This window comes from Paroedura picta, chromosome 5, assembly GCF_049243985.1.
Source record: "Paroedura picta isolate Pp20150507F chromosome 5, Ppicta_v3.0, whole genome shotgun sequence".
Classification (NCBI taxonomy): Eukaryota; Metazoa; Chordata; class Lepidosauria; order Squamata; family Gekkonidae; genus Paroedura; species Paroedura picta.
The window spans coordinates 123,650,528-123,668,791 of NC_135373.1; positions in this window are offsets into that span (position 1 = coordinate 123,650,528).

The window sequence follows — 18,264 nt, forward strand, 5'->3', positions numbered from 1 at the left end:
CCGCAGTTTGACTACCCCTGCACTACACCAAAATGGCTCTCCTACTGCCTGCATTCTCTTTAAAGATAAAGGTCTCCTTCTGAAAGGTTACAGGCAAGTCTGGCTATTTTACAAGCACATTCTTTGGAGAAGGAAGGCTCGTTGGCTCAGTTCCTCTCCAGACAGACCCAGAGGAGGCAATGCCACTGCCCTGGAATGCTTTGAAAGGAGACATTCATGAGTGAAGAATCCTGTGAGGACTAAATGGAACCTCCACGTTCAGAAGCAAACTACCACTAGGTTATCAAAGTTTTGTGACCCTGCTTTAGAGCTTCCTGGATGCTGTGATTGCAAACATGCTGCTGATTTATGTAACTTTTTGTTGCCTTGGTGTCACAACTCTGTAGACTGTCACCCACTCCTGAATGGCATGGCTTCAGTCCATCCTTTGTCTAACAGAGAAAAGCAGGGTTGGCCTCTCCAGCCTTCTAACCACCCACCTATCCTTTATTACGATAGATCGTCCAGAGTCAGCCAGCTGCCTCTTCCTCTGGGGAAACAGGGGACTCACCAGCTGCACCAGGAGAAGGCCTGTCTGAGCAGCTGGGTTTAGAGTGAGAACTGGCAAAAGAAGCCTCAGGAGATGAAGGTTGTTCTTTCTGGCAGGAAAAAGGACAGAATCAGTTTGTCTCTCATCGCCGGGATTTCATGAGCTAGCAGAGCGTCACAGGTTTACAGCTCAGGAAGGTGCTGGGGCACAAGGCTAATAGCAGAGCACAAGGCTAATAGCACAGCACCGTTTGACCTTGACTCAAGGAATGAACAACACCTGGGATGCGGTAATTGCACTAAAAGCAGGAAAGGCGGCTGAGCCATTTGTGGGAGCAAGGTTTTGCAAACCACCCCTCTGCCCTCCAAGGCAGGGGTAGTCAACCTGTGGTCCTCCAGATGTTCATGGACTACAATTCCCATGAGCCCCCTGCCAGCATTGCTGGCAGGGGGCTCATGGGAATTGTAGTCCATGAACATCTGGAGGACCACAGGTTGACTACCCCTGCTCCATGGCTCCGAGTAAAGCAGAATATTGTCTGTGCCTTTTTGCTTTAATTGTGTATATTTTGCAAAGAGGGGTCTTTCCTGATACCTGCCTTGCTTGTGGACCCTGAACTCTAGTCCTCTCCTGCTTCCTTGGACAGAACACCTGACTCCCAGACCCGCTGTGGACCAATCAGTTAATTCTGCTGTATTACTTTACCACTTGTAATTGCCTCTGGGCTTCCCAGAAACTCCCGGGCAGAGTAAATCCATCAGGCACCAGCCTGAATGCGACGTTTGATTTATTACCTTGCCTGCGTGAGATCAGAGACACTGTCAGCTTGAAGCATGATGTTCCTTTGTCCAATGAGGATTCTCCTTGACCTTCCCCCCCCCTTTTTTTTTGCTGTTTCCTGGTAACGATGCTCCATAGACTTTGGCCCGGCGATCTTCCCCCATCACTATAACCGATTTCAAATGGTGCTAGAAAGAGGAATGGACTCTGAACACCAGAAGAAATCAGTCATCCTCTAAAGGGGGTTGTGGAGAGATGACGAGTTTGCGACATCCAATGGAGAATCTCCTTGTATTTTGTCACTGTTGTGCTTCTCTATGAGGTGTTCTGGCCACAGTTCTGGGTTAGCACCTCGCCGAGATGGCCGGGTTCTGTGTGGGATGCTCCGCTGCAGACTGTGTGAGGACGGCATTTGCTAGTCTTCGTTTTTCAGCTGAGCTAAAAGGAGACGGGCTTGCAAATCAGACACCGTGCTCCTTGCAGGAAGGGACCGATTTGGAATATGGTGAAGCACTTTTGCGCTCACCAGGACCGTCCAGCTTAGCCCAATCTTAGAGTCCAGAAGCAAAGTAGGACTGAATGGGAGACCATCAGGGCTAAGACCGTCTCTATTAAGTCTCTTGCCTGGAAAAGCCCACCAGGGGGCGCCTCAAGTCAGGAGTGACCTGATAGCAAAAGCCAAAACCCCTGGATGTAACAGGGCCAAGGAAGCTGTGAGTTTCCTGCATTCTGCAAGACGACCTTGGAGTTGCCGATGAAGCGTTGTGGAAAGGAACGTACTTTTGTACTTGTAAACACAATTAAGAAAAGGAGGGTGGGGTTTTCGGAGTGGCGTTATGGTGAAACAAGAGACAGGTCAGTTTGGCTCCGTATAATACTTTGAATTTCCAGAATGTTGAATGAGAGAGATGACCATAGTATGTTTGAAATGCCATAAAGGCGGTTGGAGGAACACCTGCCAAAATGAAATCAGAGTCCAGGGGCACTTTTAAGACCAACAAAGATTTATTCAAGGCGTGAGCTTTCAAGTGCTTGCACTCGAAAGCTCCCGCCTTGAATAAATCTTTGTTGGTCTTAAAGGTGCTACTGGATTCAGATTTTATTGTGCTACTTCAGACCAACATGGCTACCCATTTGGACCTGGAGGCTGATATAACAGGGCTTCCTCTTAGGTACCAGACTGGCAAACATTCCGAAATACTCATCTAACAAAACCTTTTGCATCTTAACGGGCTGATGAGACTGACAAAGCCGTAGCAGAACTCCTTCACACGCTTGCCTTTGCACGCACTTTGAAGCACTGCGGAGTATTCTGTTTTGTTGAGAGGAAGTCAGACTCGACTTGCAAAAGTTTCACGCTGGAATAAGCTGTGCTCGTATTTAAAGCGCTACAGTAATTCTTTTGTGCTTTGTGACAATGGCCCACCATGGACCACCCTCTGGAATTATTCTGGGAATGGCCTCTCTCTTGCCCTTTTGACCAGGCCTTTGACTTGCCACTGGAGGAGGAGATTTTACTCATGTGGATAATGTAGATGCTTCCAGATGTATGTCCCAGGATGCAACTATCTATTCAGATTTATTTAGACCCAAAATGCTCAGGCTAAACAGGTTAAAATGGGCTAAAAATGTGGCCCCACATGCTGTTTTCCAACAGCTCTAGCACCAAAGAAAGTTGTCACGTAAGAAATTAAACTTAGCAGGGAAAAGCACCCCGCAGTAAGAAATTCAGCTTTTCAGGACTCTTCATAAAAACACACTTCAGCACAAACTCGCATGGTCAACACGGAATTGTCTTACATAAATGAGCAGACCCAACCAGCTTCTGGTGAATGGTGATTCAGCTTTGCACGGACTCCGTTTTTAACGTGATGGTCATAAAAAAACATCCATGTCCCAGAAAAACCCTTCCTTCCTTCTGGTTTCCTGTGCTGATGGGAAAAGCTGCCATTCTCCCCCCAAGAACACTGATTTCAAATGGTGCTAGACATCAGGTACTTAAATCTAAACCACCACATGAAACCAGCTTCCTGAGAGAGCTCTGGACAGGCTTCCTCTGGCTGCGGAGAAGCCCTTGGCTTGACCTGGGGAGAGAAAGAGAGAGAGGTCTAGCACTCTGCTCACGGCTGTGATCCTCAAGAACGGGGAAGTAAGATCCCTGTAAAAAGCATTGCCCTCGTGACGCCAGTGACGAAAGACCTGAGACCAGAAGTGAAACGTTAGGGATGATCCACTGGTTCTGCTTGCTGGTTGAGAAGCCCGCAGCGCATGGACTCTTTGCGCGGAGAGTCGAGAAGGGGAGGGAGGGGCATAAAGGCTGGGAGGAAGATGAGGCCTATCAGCACTTTGCTGGTCTCTCCAGCTCGGCATTCTTCCGGTTCCCAGGCAGACATCTGCATGCCGTGCATGATGGGAATATCCGTTTCCTGTTGTTTCCCAACAGGGCTGGAATACACAGGGAGCACTTCTGCAGAGTAGAAGTACCATAAAGGTGGCCTTCTCCGACAGACAGTGGCCTCCCAGGGTCTCAGGCAGAGGTCTTCCGCCTTGCCCACGACGTTCTCAACAGTGGAAGTCCATCAACCTTATGGGGGGAAAAACTTTGTATAGGTCAAAGTTGACACGGCGGAGGGCACCTGAGCTCTTCGCTGCAACGTCCTCTCGCTCTCCGACTGAGCTAAGAGTACGGTGAGGTTTCCATTCTGATCTGCATCTGCCGGAAGGGAGCACTGACTCTCCCGAAAGCTCCCATGAAGCTGCGGGGACTCCACCGGATGTCAGTATCCTGAGTTTTCTAGATCACAGTCTCCCGTCTCTACGATTTCTAATCAATTCCGCTGCAGATAGTTCAGCTCTGCCTTTCGGTTCTGCGCTCCGAGGAGACAGCCTCGATCTTCAGCCTCAGCTGGACGCCCACCGATCAGCTGCGTGCCTCTGTCACTTGGATTCGCCTGTCTCTTCAGAGAAAGAAGCCCCGGGCAGCGCCTGGCTTTCCTTCTTGTTGCAAAGAGCGTTGTTTCTTCATCTCCCTCCTAGCTCCCCAACCTGCAAAGAGGGAGAGGAATGCCAAGGTCTCCGCTTCACAGCTGGGCATTTCCCGCCCCTTCCCGGTAGGGACATTCCTGTGGTTGGAGGTCCTCAGGGAGAAGTCATCTGTCGTGCCCTTTTGTCTCATGAGGCTGGTGACTGACCGCATTCTGACGGGGTGACTCTGAGATTAATCACAGTGGATTTGAACCACCGGCTGCTTGGACGGGATCCCTGAAGCATTCCAACAGGATGAGCGCGATCCCTTCCTCTTCCGGCTGGCACGGGGGTTGGTGGGACTTGAGAACTGCAGGGTGGACCTTATGGGGCGTTAGCTTCATTCTGGCTCACAGAAAAGATCCTGAAAGCAGACAATTGTAATGGGTTTAAACTACAAGTACAACAATATAGGCTAGATATCAGGGGAAAAGTTTTCACAGTCAGAGTAGTTCAGCAGTGGAATAGGCTGCCTAAGGAGGTGGTGAGCTCCCCCTCACTGGCAGTCTTCAAGCAAAGGTTGGATACACACTTTTCTTGGATGCTTTAGGATGCTTAGGGCTGATCCTGCGTTGAGCAGGGGGTTGGACTAGATGGCCTGTATGGCCCCTTCCAACTCTATGATTCTGTGATTCTATGATTCAATTGTACCAGCACCAGTGGGATTTTGGGGGCACCTGAACCCTCCCCCAGTTGCACCTCCCTTTCCCACCCTGCCCCCACATCTGCCGGTGTGTCCCTCCCCTGCTTCAGAGCCGTCACACCCCCTGCCCTCCATTTGCCTGATAGCAACAGCCAGCATGTGTCAATGGAGATGCTGCCACCACAGCTGCCAGGAGCATGGCTGCCATGCACTGCCTGCGTGCTTTTCCCTGACAATGTTGGGCGTTTAACTGGGAGCAGGGGCACTGCTGTGCTTTAAGCAAGTGGCGCAGATGTGCGGTTGGTGGCCATGGGCCCCCCTCAGCACATGCCGACGCTGACCCTGCCTTGAGCCTGCGGCTGACTTGGTGCTACACTTCCAGATGTAGCTCTTCGGCTCTTGCCAAAGGCTCACGCGGCCAAAGGGAGAAGAGCTAATTCTCCAGCAGATGGTTCCCAAATTCATCCCCCTTCAGCACTCCAGCAAGCTGCGGTGGCAGAATCTACACCCCAGTGTCGAAGCCAACAATCCTGGGGCTTACTTACCACTAAATGCTGAGATTTGCCACCCGTTCCAAACTGATCTCGGTTGCGTTTCTCGTAGAAGACTCGTAATCTGCACACCTCGTCTTTACATTCTCCTCGCAGAATCCCCAGCTCTGTCCTTCGCTCCAACCACTGAAGAAAACTCCCTCCATGAGAAAATGACACCTCTCTGCTTAGTTGCAGCTTCTTTTGGCACTGGGTATCCTCGCCAGGGGAACATCTGCACCTGAAAACAATTTAAAAGGGAAGATCGTTTACTCCGAATGATGCCAGTGACGTTCCTGCCCACCACGCTTACGAGAACCATTCCTTGGCCTCCGTCCTCGATGCAAGTGAGGAGGCAGGAGAGGGAACGCAAGGAACTTATGAAAGCAACAGGTGAATGCTGCACTTTGGCTCGGAAGGGGGAAAGGACTTAGCCTGCAAGTGGTATTTGACACCTCACAACACAGTGTGTGTGTGTGTGGGGGGGGTTGTCCCTGGGGGCCTGCAATGCCATTCTTGGGAAAGCCCCCTGAAAAAGAGCACTGAATAACAACATACGTTCTGCTCAGAAGTTCCAGCCCATTGAGGGAAAGATACATAAAGAGCGGGAAGGCCGAAGCAGCTGTAGCTCCTGAAAAAGGAACTGCCTGTTATCCTCACACACTTGGGGTGATCGCTTCCTGGTTCGGGGTGGCCAGGTTGCTGACCCACGAAATGCAAGATGGCCAGGAAGCTAATCGGCTAGGTGCAGGGTGGCCAAGTAGCTAATCCAGAGGGAAAGCAGGGAGCCTACCAGGGCTGTGAGCAAGTGAAACAGGCCATGCGGTTAGAAAGCAGCTCACATTGTCCCTTGGCAAGGCGTTGCTCTCTGGAAAGATTCACAGAGCCAGGCATAATCTGACTGTACCCCTCCCCTCCCCATGTGTGTTTCCTGTTAAATTGTTAGCTGCAGTACCACCTGTGGCCACTTATTGTGGGGGCGCTGAAGAGCAATCTGAAAGAAATTCTTTCTCCCCTCGACCCTTCCCTCCAGCAAAACCTTGCAAAGACAAAACCACGAATTCTGGGAGTGAGATCCTGCAGCCCTTTCCAGTACCCCCCCCCTCCAACCTAAAATCCCCTGCACCTCAGAAACAGAACATTAGAAACAACCCAGATTCTTCATGCCAAGCCCATATACGGCACCTAGCAAATTAAATTAGGATGGCAACTGAGCAAAAGACAATTCAGCTTAGGCCATCGACCAGCTGATCGGTGAATTTCCTGCTGGAGGGAATACCTGAACCAGAGACCTAAATTTGCTTTCCATTAGGCCATGCTGCCTGTTTGTGTCCTAAGTCTGAGAGCCAGTTTGGTGTAGTGGTTAGGAGTGCGGACTTCTAACCTGGCATGCGGGGTTCGATTCTGCGCTCCCCCACATGCAGCCAGCTGGGTGACCTTGGGCTCGCCACGGCACTGATAAAACTGTTCTGACTGAGTAGTGATATCAGGGCTCTCTCAGCCTCACCCACCCCACAGGGTGTCTGTTGTGGGGAGAGGAATGGGAAGGCGACTGTGAGCCGCTTTGAGCCTCCTTCGGGTAGGGAAAAGCGGCATATAAGAACCAAGTCTTCTTCTTCTTCTTCTAAGCAATTTGCAGCAATTTCTATAGGAAGAGGAGACCTGCTGCCAATTAGCACAATAAGCTACAAATGGAACAGAAGCTCAAATATGCTTTGTGCCTGTTGGAACAAACCTTAACAGTGGGTCGGGCTAACACTGACCCCGTATTTCAGGCAGCAAAAAGGCCATCCAGTCCCACCCCTGGTCAATGCAGGATCGGCCTCAAGCATCCAGGAGAAGGATCTGTCCAGCTGCTCCTTGAAGACAGCCAGTGAGGGGGAGCTCCCCACCTCCTTAGGCAGCCCATCCCACTGCTGAACTACTCTAGGAATCCTAGAGTGGGAAGGGGCCACAAAGGCCATCCAGTCCCACCCCCTGCTCAGTGCAGGATCAGCCTCAAGCACCCAGGAGAAGGATCTGTCCAGCCGCTGCTTGAAGACGGCCAGTGAGGGGGGGCTCCCCACCTCCTGAGGCAGCCCATTCCACGGCTGAACTAGAGTCCTAGAATCCTAGAGTGGGAAGGGGCCATGCAGGCCATCTAGTCCTGTTCAATGCAGGATCAGCCTAAAGCATCCAGAAGGATCTGTCCAGCTGCTGCTTGAAGACCGCCAGTGAGGGGGAGCTCCCCACCTTCTTGGGCAGCCCATTCTCTGCTGAACTACTCGGATGGTTAAAATGATATCTAGCTGACATAGTTATACATGTGGTTTAAACCCACTGCTGTCCTCTCCTCTGCTGGCAACCAGCCCTCCTCCAGGTGACAACCTTCCAAATCCTTCAAGAGAGCCATCCTGTCCCCACTCAACCTCCTCTTCTCCAGACTGAACATTCCCGAGTCCCTCAGGCTTTCCTCCTAGGGCTTGGTCCCCTGGCCCCAGATCATCCTCTTCGCTTTCCTCAGCACCCTCTCCATTTTGTCCACATCCTTATGTGGACAATACAGAAAAACTCCCCAAACCTCGTAGCCACCAAGTTCTCTAGCATTAACATGAACAGTGAAAATCTGAACCTGCTCTCTCTGTACATGTTCGTGCATAGCAATTAATCCCCCTCCTGGAATCTTGTTGATCTCTTGTTATTTAAAGTAATAAACTGGGAAATACATCCTCTCCTGCCGCCTGCCACCCCTCTTTTCTGAGTTGCTCAGAGGCAGAAAGCATTCGGAGGTAATCTCAAAGTATTCAGGCACGTTCTGTTTGCGCCAGTGTGTTTTAAAATGAAAATCCCCTGTTTTGTCCTTGAAAGACCTCCCCCCCCCCCCCCAACACACACACACACTCAAAAGCATCCCAGGGAGAAGAAACAGAAAAAGAGCAGGCATTATGCATGTTTGATGGAATTATAAAGATGCTGGCGGGAATTACTGTAAGCATCGGGGAGATTGGTTATGAAATTGCAATTACTCTCCCAGACTTCCCGACACGTTCCTCGTGTTTAACTTTCATTACAGTCCATTTCAGGTCCCCTTGATGGAATTCCTTGCAGGGAAGTTATGACGGGTAAGATAAATAAAGCCGGGAAATTAATTCCAGCAAATGAAAGGCTGCAATAAGGAACAGATGCGCTCTGGCTATTATCGCCTTGGTATCTGCTGACTCAGTGAAGGACTTGTATTTAGGAACATGCAAGGTTTAAAATGCCATAAAAAGAGAGGGTTGTTAAGTCCTCTTTTGGGGTAGAATGTATATAATATGAGCCCTGACCAAGACAGCCAGCTTGCTATACTGGTTAGGAGTGCGGACTTCTAATCTGGCATGCCAGGTTCGATTCCTCGCTCCCCCACATGCAGCCAGCTGGGTGACCTTGGGCTCGCCACGGCACTGATAAAACTGTTCTGACCAGGCAGTGATATCAGGGCTCTCTCAGCCTCCAAGGAATACCAGGGCTACCATGCAATCGTCCTCTGATTGTCTCTTGCGTTGCAAACTTACAGCAGACTTTCCAACCAGCGTGTTGTGAAACCCTGGGGTGCTGGGACAAGCCTAGCTGGCTGCAAGTTGGAGGAGCAGGGAATCAAACGCGGCTCGCCAGGTTAGAAACCACCGTTCTTAACTACAACACCAGCTCCTGAAATTCCTTGGGGAGCCCTTTCAACTGAACACCCCTGTCTATTCGGGATTTGGAAATTCAACGGCCTTTAAAGGGTTCAACCTTTTTAAAGGACGCTTCCTGTGAATTTTTCCAGGCTGGCAAAGTTTCGAAAGGCGAGAGGTGACGGGAGTCACAGCCGCCTTGCGGAAAGGACACGGGCTTCTGAAACAAGGACAGCATCTTCGGGAGCTGCGCATGTTCGCTCGCTCCTCCCACCCACCCACCCACCCACCCACCCACCCTCTTTGTGTGTGCTCCGCTGGCTGGGAACGAGAAAAGGGAAAACAAACACATAGCGTGATGTAACAGCCGTCAGTTTGACGGGAACAGAATGTCCTTCGCCCGGAATGCTGTTTTAGTCCTGGGGAGGTACTTCTGTTCTCGTTGGGCGTCGGGATTTAGAAGGAAGGGAGACGGCGAAGAGCGGCCGCTTACGGCTGCAGCCCCAAACAAGCTCCCCGGAGGGAAACTCTTGAACGCTGGTGTTAAAGCGACTGGCTGGAAGAACCCCAAAGGGAAAACGGTGCATAACAAATAGGCGGGGGGTGGAGGGGGGTCGGGACGACGACACTAAAAAGCACCACATTGCATAGCTGTGGTGGACAGGATGTGCCTGCCCATGAAGAACGGTATTGCGAAATAGGAAAAAATGATTCTTGAGCCAGGACTGAACTGACATGTGCTAGATACGGGTTCAGGAGTCCCTCAAGAAGCACACAAGAGTAAAAAGCAGGGGGTTGGGCTAGATGGTCTTTGGAGGGCCCTCCTGCTCTTTGTTCCTACATGCTAAATGAAGCACCAGAGATAGTTCCCCCCCAGCAACACCCCATCAAAGGGCAGGTAAAAGACAGGCATCTGGTACATTGTCCTGTTCTGAACAGCGGGTGGAGGTCAATCAAACGCATTTTCAATGGGTGAATTTCCATTGCCCCAGACAATCTGCAAAATACCCCATGGGAACTGTTTGTTCTTTTCCACGTAATCTAAACACTTCAGAGTCTCCTCATTCTCTCTGTTGAGCCGGTGTGGCACGGTGGTTAAAGAACGTCAGACTAGCATCAGAGTAGGCCCAGGTTCAAATCCCCACTTGGGCCACAGATGCTCACTGGCTGACCTTGGGATATTCAATGCTCCCTCAATCTAACCTACCTCACAGGGTTATTATGGGGATAAAACAGGGCAATTGTACAAGTCACGTTGAGCCCCCACTGGGGAAAAGGCGGGGTATGGGGGGGGTTTGATCATAGAATCATAGAGTTGGAAGGGGCCATACAGGCCATCTAGTCCAACCCCTTGGTCAACGCAGGATCAGCCCAAAACACCCTAAAGCATCCAAGAAAAGTGTGTATCCAGCCTTTGCTTGAAGACTGCCAGTGATCTATTGCTCCTGATCCAAAAAGTAGGAATCTGATCCCTGATCAACCACGTTGGCAAACTCAGTGCCATGTCCACACGAAAAAGCCATACCCCTGTAACCACCATAGGTTCCTCTCCCCCGCAAGAATCATACGCTTGGATCCATCCCTTTGGAAGAGCCCTTTTGCGTCAGGAGGAAGGTTCTGTCCGTCTGCTAGCAGAACGGATCCCTGGGGGCCAATTCAAAGTTGTCCAACTTGTTAACAATGTTCTGTATGCGGGTCTCCTAACGATCCTACGGAGAACCGAGCTTGGGGTCCAAGGGAGGATTGAAGTGAGCAGAGTTTGCACCAATGCGCTTCAAGGATCCCTGCTGAGGGATCCAATTGTTTTCAACCAATCATGCAGGGTAGCCACGGGGCGATCCTTTGTCTTTGTTCTGTATATATGTTGGGTTTTTTAGGGGGTGGGTGGGTTCAGTTCTGTCTTGGTACTACTTGTAACTTGCTCTGGCACCAATCAAGAGCTGCAACAATTCCAGTGTTTGTGAGTCACTGACCCACAAGATCCACCGCTGTTTGAGATCCCTACGTTCTCTCAGCCTAACCTACCTCGCAGGATTGTCGTGTGGCCACCCCGGAGGAAGAGAACCTGACCACCTTTGAGGAAAAACTGGGAAAAGTCAGACAAGGAGGGTGCAGAGTATTTGGTGGTTGAATTTCTGACCTGAACCTGTTTTCCTTCCCCCTTTACTTGGTTTTGTTGCATTCCATGATCGTTCTTGACGGCTGTCCCAGTGTCCTCTCTAGCCGTTGCCATTCATTCTAAGCCCCATGGATCCAAGCCGGAGCACAGGAGATTCTTAAATTATATACAAGACCAACACAAAGATGCCGCGTTATTAAAACTCTAGGAACGACAAACCGGTCGCTCCGGCCTCGGCGGGACCACCAGGAATGGAAAATCTGCTCTCTGGCAACAACGAGAGACTCTGCACATCGAACTTTGACTCCCCTGGAGGGAAAGCAGGAATACAAAGTCCAAATTCCGCATCATCTGCCCTTATTGTCGGCAGGATGCGCTCGAAAGCTCGCCGTGTTCCTCAGCCTCCGTAATTATGGGCAGCAAACCCGTCCCACAATCACTCCGAGGGCTTTTCTCACCGGCTTCCTCCCAAAGATCCTGCCCTGGACCTCTTGGAGGGACTTGGCAGGCCGCTGGGGTGATCGACGCTTGGCACGCCCCTTTTTGGGGCTTGACCACACCTGCGGGTCAAGTCCTGGTTAGGAGTGCGGACTTCTAATCTGGCATGCCAGGTTCGATTCTGCACTCCCCCACATGCAGCCAGCTGGGTGACCTTGGGCTCGCCACAGCACTGATAAAACTGTTCTGACCGGGCAGTGATATCAGCGCTCTCTCAGCCTCACCCACCCCACAGGGTGTCTGTTGTGGGGAGAGGAAAGGGAAGGCGACTGTAAGCCGCTTTGAGACTCCTTCAGGTAGGGAAAAGCGGCATATAAGAACCAACTCTTCTTCTTCTTCCTTGGACATGTTTGCTAAGACGTGAGGGAGAGGCAAGCGGAAATTTCCCCGACTGCAGTGCCACTTCGAAAGAAGAAATTAAATACAATGATGCAATCGTGCGTCCCTCCCCCTTGCAAGAGTTCTTTTGGGGCTGCCAGTCTGCAAAGGGTGCAAAATATGCAGTAAAGCCACCAGCGGTGGAAAAACACAGACGCCCTGGGAAACCAATATGGCAATAAAATATCCAAATGGGACTTATATAGAGTCGTCTCTCTTCAGTATTTCTTTTATTCTGATTTCACACAAGTCCCGACGCGTTTCGCCTTACAGTTTTTTCAAGGGACGGTTTTTATATTTAAGGACCAACTTCAACTTATTAAGGGATCTCTTGATAGCTTGTGGCGCATCGGAAGCGCCACAAGCTAAGTTTAGCTATTGTATGACATAAGAATAAAAGAAATACTGAAGAGAGACGATTCTATACAAGTCCAATTTGGATATTTTATTGCCATGTCGGTTTCCCAGTGTGTCTGTATTGTTCTATATTTGTTTCTTCACTGGGACCCACCCCTCCCAGTTCATTATTTTTGTACCAGCTGTTAAAGGCACACTCTTATGAGATGTGCAATTTCTTGGAACTGTGGAAGAGGCAACTGGGAAAATGACCAAGCCGGGGGTGGGGTGGGTGGGGTGGGTGGGCTATGCGTCTAAGGGCGAGGTGCAAAGTCCAGGAGCAGTCAGGTCCCATGACTCTGCCTCAGACTACATCAGACTCTGTATTGTCTACTCAGGCTGACGGTGTCTCTCCAGGGTCTCAGGCCGAGGTCTCTCCCATCCCCTGCTGCTTCATCCTTTTTGACTGGTGATGATGGGGCTTGAACCGGGGACCTTCTGCATGCCAGACAGATACTCTACCACTGAGCCATGGCCCCTGACCTGAGTGGAACTGTTACAAGTAGTTAGCTTCTGCTGAACCAGACAGTCCCTCAAGATCAGGACTGTCTTCAGGGGCAAGCTGCAGCTGTCCAAAGTCGCAGATGCGGGTCTTTCACAGGATCAAACGCTGGTCCTTTTCACTGGCACTGCCAGGTTTTGAACCTGGGACCTTCTGCATGCCGAGTAGATGCTCGCCAGTCATAGCAACTGTCATATGAAGCAGCCTTATCAGTCCCTGAAGGTCTCTTGGCCTTCTCAGGTAGTGAGCAGTTCTTCAGGGTCTCAAGTGGAAGCATTTCGTATCCCCTGGTCCTTTAAACTGGAGATGCCAGGGATTGAACCTGGGACTTCCTGCATGCTAAGCAGATACTCAGCCACTGGGCCACAGCCCCACCTCTTGGTCAAAGGTCCTTCAGCATAGCCAGGAGTCTGCTTGAACTATGCAATGCATGAACAGCCTGTATTGCCCTTGACTGACGGTGTGACCCCTAATATAAGGCAGCTTCATGAGAACCAATGAAGCTGCCTTGATCTTAATCAGACCCTCAGTCCATCAAAGTTAGCATTGCCTACTCAAATTGTCAGAGGACCTCCCGGCATTACCTACTTCCCCATCACCGACAACCTGGTCCTTTTTAACTGGAGATGCTGAGGATTGAGACCTTCTGTGTGCCAAGCAGAGGCGCTACCATTGAGAAACACAGCCTTTTCCCACAACTTTCCAGGGTCTCAGGCTGAGGTCTTTTCCATCTCCTCCTGCTTGGTCCTTTTCACTGGAGATGCCGGGGATTGAACCTGGGACCTACTGCATGCCGAGCAGAGGCTCTATCCCTGAGCCACAGCCCCTTCCCTTTTCTCCTGGCGAAATGATTCCAATCATCTGGAGATCAACTAACACACCATGTGTCCATTTTGCCCGGGGTGGTGGGAGTGGTGGTGTCAGTTCTTCCTGCTTTCGAGGTCGAGGCACGGAGAGGGAAGATCAGTTTGCCAGGGAGCACTCATAAAACCAGACCGAAAGATGTTCTGGGCTTTCCTAGAACGCTTCCTCTTGTTCGTGCGAGTTGGAAGGCCAGTTTCCTGTTCAGAAAGGGAAGCATGGAAAATGTGCTTCACCTCCTGGGAAACTCGCATCTCGGTGATCCTCGGGTGGGTGGGGCAGTTTTCGGGGAAGGGGTGATTCACAGCAAAGCGGAGCAACAGGGCGCTGGCCGGGGGACCCAGTGGAACATCAGAGTTTTTAAAGAGCGGAGTCCAGGTTCAGGCATCTAGGGTTCCCAACCTCCAGGTGGGGGCTGGGGATCTGGCAGTACAACTGACTGCAACCTACACACATCCCCTTCTTTATTAGTCATGTATTGAGGACACTGATTCCACTTCTTGGAGGGGAGGAGGAGACTGGCTGCTTTGGAAAAGAAAACTGCATGGCAATGAACCCTACTGAGAGCATAAAATCATGGAATCATAGAGTTGGAAGGGGCCATGCAGGCCATCTAGTCCAACCCCCTGCTCAACGCAGGATCAGCATCCTAAAGCATAAGAGAAGCCAGTCCAACACTCTGTGTCACACAGTAGCCTAAACTCAGGTATCATCAGGAGGTCTGAGATGTTCTGTATGGACCAGTGACACAGATATTTGAAACACAAAAAGGGGGTTATCTTAAACACACACATCCCCCCTCCTGTAGGCAGCCCCTGCAAATACGCTTGGGCATAAACTGTCCACGTGAACAGGTCACTCACCCTCCTGAATGAGCCCTCCAAGAATGCTGAAGGCCTTTCTTGCTTCTTTAAAATATCCACTGACTGCTTTACTCCCTCGTGCAACTCAAGGCAGGTTATCTATCGTGCGCGATGAAGGCCATTGTGAAACCCACAGAAGTCACAATTTGAAAAGTCCAATTAAGGACCGCTGATAATAAAGTCTGAGCCATCCCAAAGGGTCCTCTTCAATCGCCTCCTGGAGATCTTCAGCATCCCTCCCTGGGGAGGGTGTCCCATAATTGTGGGGCTGCAATGGAAAAAGGACCTCTAGTCTATCGTGTATGCGCCAAACAAGCTACTCTGATTGGAGACAAGACGTAGAAGGAAAGTTGGGGGAGCTTGGTCTGTTTAGCCTGGAGAGGAGACGACTGAGAGGGGATCTGATAACCATCTTCAAGTATTTAAAAGGCTGCCATATGGTGGATGGAACAGAATTTGGGTTCGGGAGTGGACCGGTAGCCAGTAGTATCGGGTATATTTTTCTAGTGTCTTGCCTTGACCAGCAGTCTAACCACATCATTCTACACTAAGTGTGTTTTCTGAACACTCTTCAAGGGTAGCCCCAAGCAGAGCATGCTGCAGTAGTCCAGTCTAGATGTAACTACGGCATGGATCCACGTGGCTAACTCTGATCAAACCAGGAATGGTTTTCTTTCGTTGCTGCTCACCCCACCCGTGATTACGCAAGTGAGCCCCCCCCCGCAACTCTAGAACATTTCGACGCTTCAACCAAAGTAGGTCAGTTTACACCTCTCAGCCCTCCTATCCAGAGGTACGACTCCTTGCTCGCAGGAGGAGGCAGAAAACAGAGAAGCCAGCTTTGAGCCAGGCCTGCAGCACGCTTTGGCAGGGCCGGCTGAGAAGGCCCATTAAAAACCAGCTAAGCTCAATGGACCCCCGCAGGTCTCTCCGAGAGGACTGGAGCAAACAAAAGGGATCTTTGGTGACCCCCCCCCCTCCCAAGTCTTTGCCAGCAGAATGAATTGCCGGCACATTGGATCTGTCCCGCTCTGCTGTTGCGGGGCTTTGATGCTCAATGAAGCCCATAGACCTTTACAGATGTACAAAACCCGAGAAAGGCATTTCCGATCAATGGCGCTGAGGGCTGACAGCAGAGATGGGGGGACTGGTCTTTCTTTCTGAGAGGCGGGTAATTAGCCCCCGAGCCCTGAAAGGTTCGGCAGTTGTGAGCTCTGATGTTCTGGGGGAGAGAGAGCCAGGGAGCGGATGGACGGGGGGCTGCTAATTGGACCGCTTGTGTCGCTGCCGATCAGCAGTCCGGGCACGGCGGGTAGGCATGGCACCCTCCTGTATGGAGACCGGCCTCCCCAGGGGACGACTGGGCTTGTTGCGATGCCTGAGGCATGAAGAGTACAGTAGTGGCCGCTTCTGTACAGTTCCCTGAGAATTAAACCAACAAAATGACAGGTTTCTAGATCTCATGCAGAAGAAGAAGAGTTGGTTCTTATAGGTCACTTTTCTCTACCAGGAGGAGTCTCCAAGTGGCTTACAGTCACCTTCCCTTTCCTCTCCCCACAACAGATACCCTGTGAGGGAGGTGAGGCTGAGAGAGCTCTAATATTACTGAAGAAGAAGAAATGTTGGTTCTTCTATGCCGCTTTTCTCTACCCAAAGGAGTCTCAAAGCGGCTTCCATTTGCCTTCCCTTTCCTCTCCCCACAACAGACACCCTGTGAGGGAGGTGAGGCTGAGAGAGCCCTGAGATTACTGCTCGGTCAGAACAGCTTTATCACTGCTATGGCAAGCCCAAGGTCACCCAGCTGGCTGCATGTGGAGGAGGAGTGGGCAATCAAACCCGGCTTACCAGATTAGAAGTCAGTGCTCCTAACCCCCGCACCAAGATGGCTCTCATGCACACAAGTATGTGGATGATGCCAGGTGAAATTTCAGCCAGTGGAATTGGGGAGTAAGTTATCCATTACCCTCACTGCTTTCTCCAGTGCCCAGAGACCCCTCTGATATCTTAACATCCCTCCAACTAGCGTTGCCCCATCTTCACTGAATCATAAGCCTTCCCACTTCTTGTACTCAGTGGCCTGCGTCATCTGCACCCTTTCACCAAAACCAGTGGCTGGTGCATACAGGTGGAAGTGGTGTTGCCATGACTACAAGCTATGACTTTGAATTTGTCATGTAGAACGTGCTTCTACTTTTGTACATAAAATTTCTTTCTCTTGTTACCATCGGAGTCAGACCGCCTTTGCCTTTTGTTTGAACAGCATTTTCCCCAGCATTGGGGATACCACATAAATCTTCTGTGCTTCCAAGGGAAATAATTTTTTAAATGATCCCCCCCCCCCCCAATTTCAAGCACTGCAAGTAATGCCTTAGGTGTGAAAGACGCCTCTGGGAAAGGAATTAGCCAGCCCAATGGGACGCAATAAACTCATTTGGGATGTCCCATCACGAACAAGAGGAGACGACTATTTGCCCTGAAACCCTTTGGCCCACTTCCTGGCTGTGTCGAGAAGCAAGTCAGAGGAGGAGGATGAAAAGGGGATGCGATAATCAAATTTCTCTCCAATTAGGAAACGAGAAACGCTTTTGGAGCGGCGTCCGTGTCAGTTCATTGCAGGGGAAAATTAAACCAGCCCTTTGGGTCGCCACAATGATTAACAACGCTTCAGCCCCGCTTTTTGCCTGCTCGCTTTTCGAGGTGCAATGAGTTGATCCTCAGCGTGCATTTTATGTAGAGTTAGGAGAGGATTAGGAGAGGAGAGATTTAGGGCAAAAAGAGACCGTGGGAGGTGGGAAGCCATCAGGGGAAATGAATCCCGGACGTGGACGGCCCAGCCTAATATGATCTCGTCCAATCTCAGAAGCTAAGCAGGGGCAGCCCTGCTTAATACTTGGATGGGAGACCCCCAAGGAAGCCCCAGGTTGGGCCAGTGGCAGGCCACCACGTTCATCTCTTGCCTTGGAAACCCTAGGGCACAAGAGGCCAAACTGTGGCTCTCCAGGTGTCCATAGACTACAGTTCCCATGAGCCCCTGTCAGCATGCTGGAGAGCCACAGTTTGGCCACCCCTGCCCTATGGGGTCGCTGTACATCAGCTGCAACTTGATGGGGCTTTCGACCACCAAAATAATTCAAGAAAATAAAAGGACGGTTCATCAGTTAGGGTGGAACACTTAACACCTGTCAAGATAAAGTAACACATAAAGAGAAAACCCCCAAGTCTTCATTCAAACCAATGGGCAGGTGAAAGAGTGTCAATGAATCCGTTGAGATTGTAAGGAAATAGCGTGGGAACTATTCAGTTCAGCGGTATCAACCTCTGGATCCAAGTTCTGGAAGCCAGCATCAGGGGAAAGCCTCGCCCTCTCTGCCCTGTGGCTGACCCTCCAGAGGAACTGGTTGGCCTCCGTGTGAGGCAGGAGACTAGACTAGATGGACCACTGCTCTGACCCAGCAGGGCTCTTCTGGTGTCCTAAGGAAGGCCTCAGCCTCTTTGCCCTGTTGCTG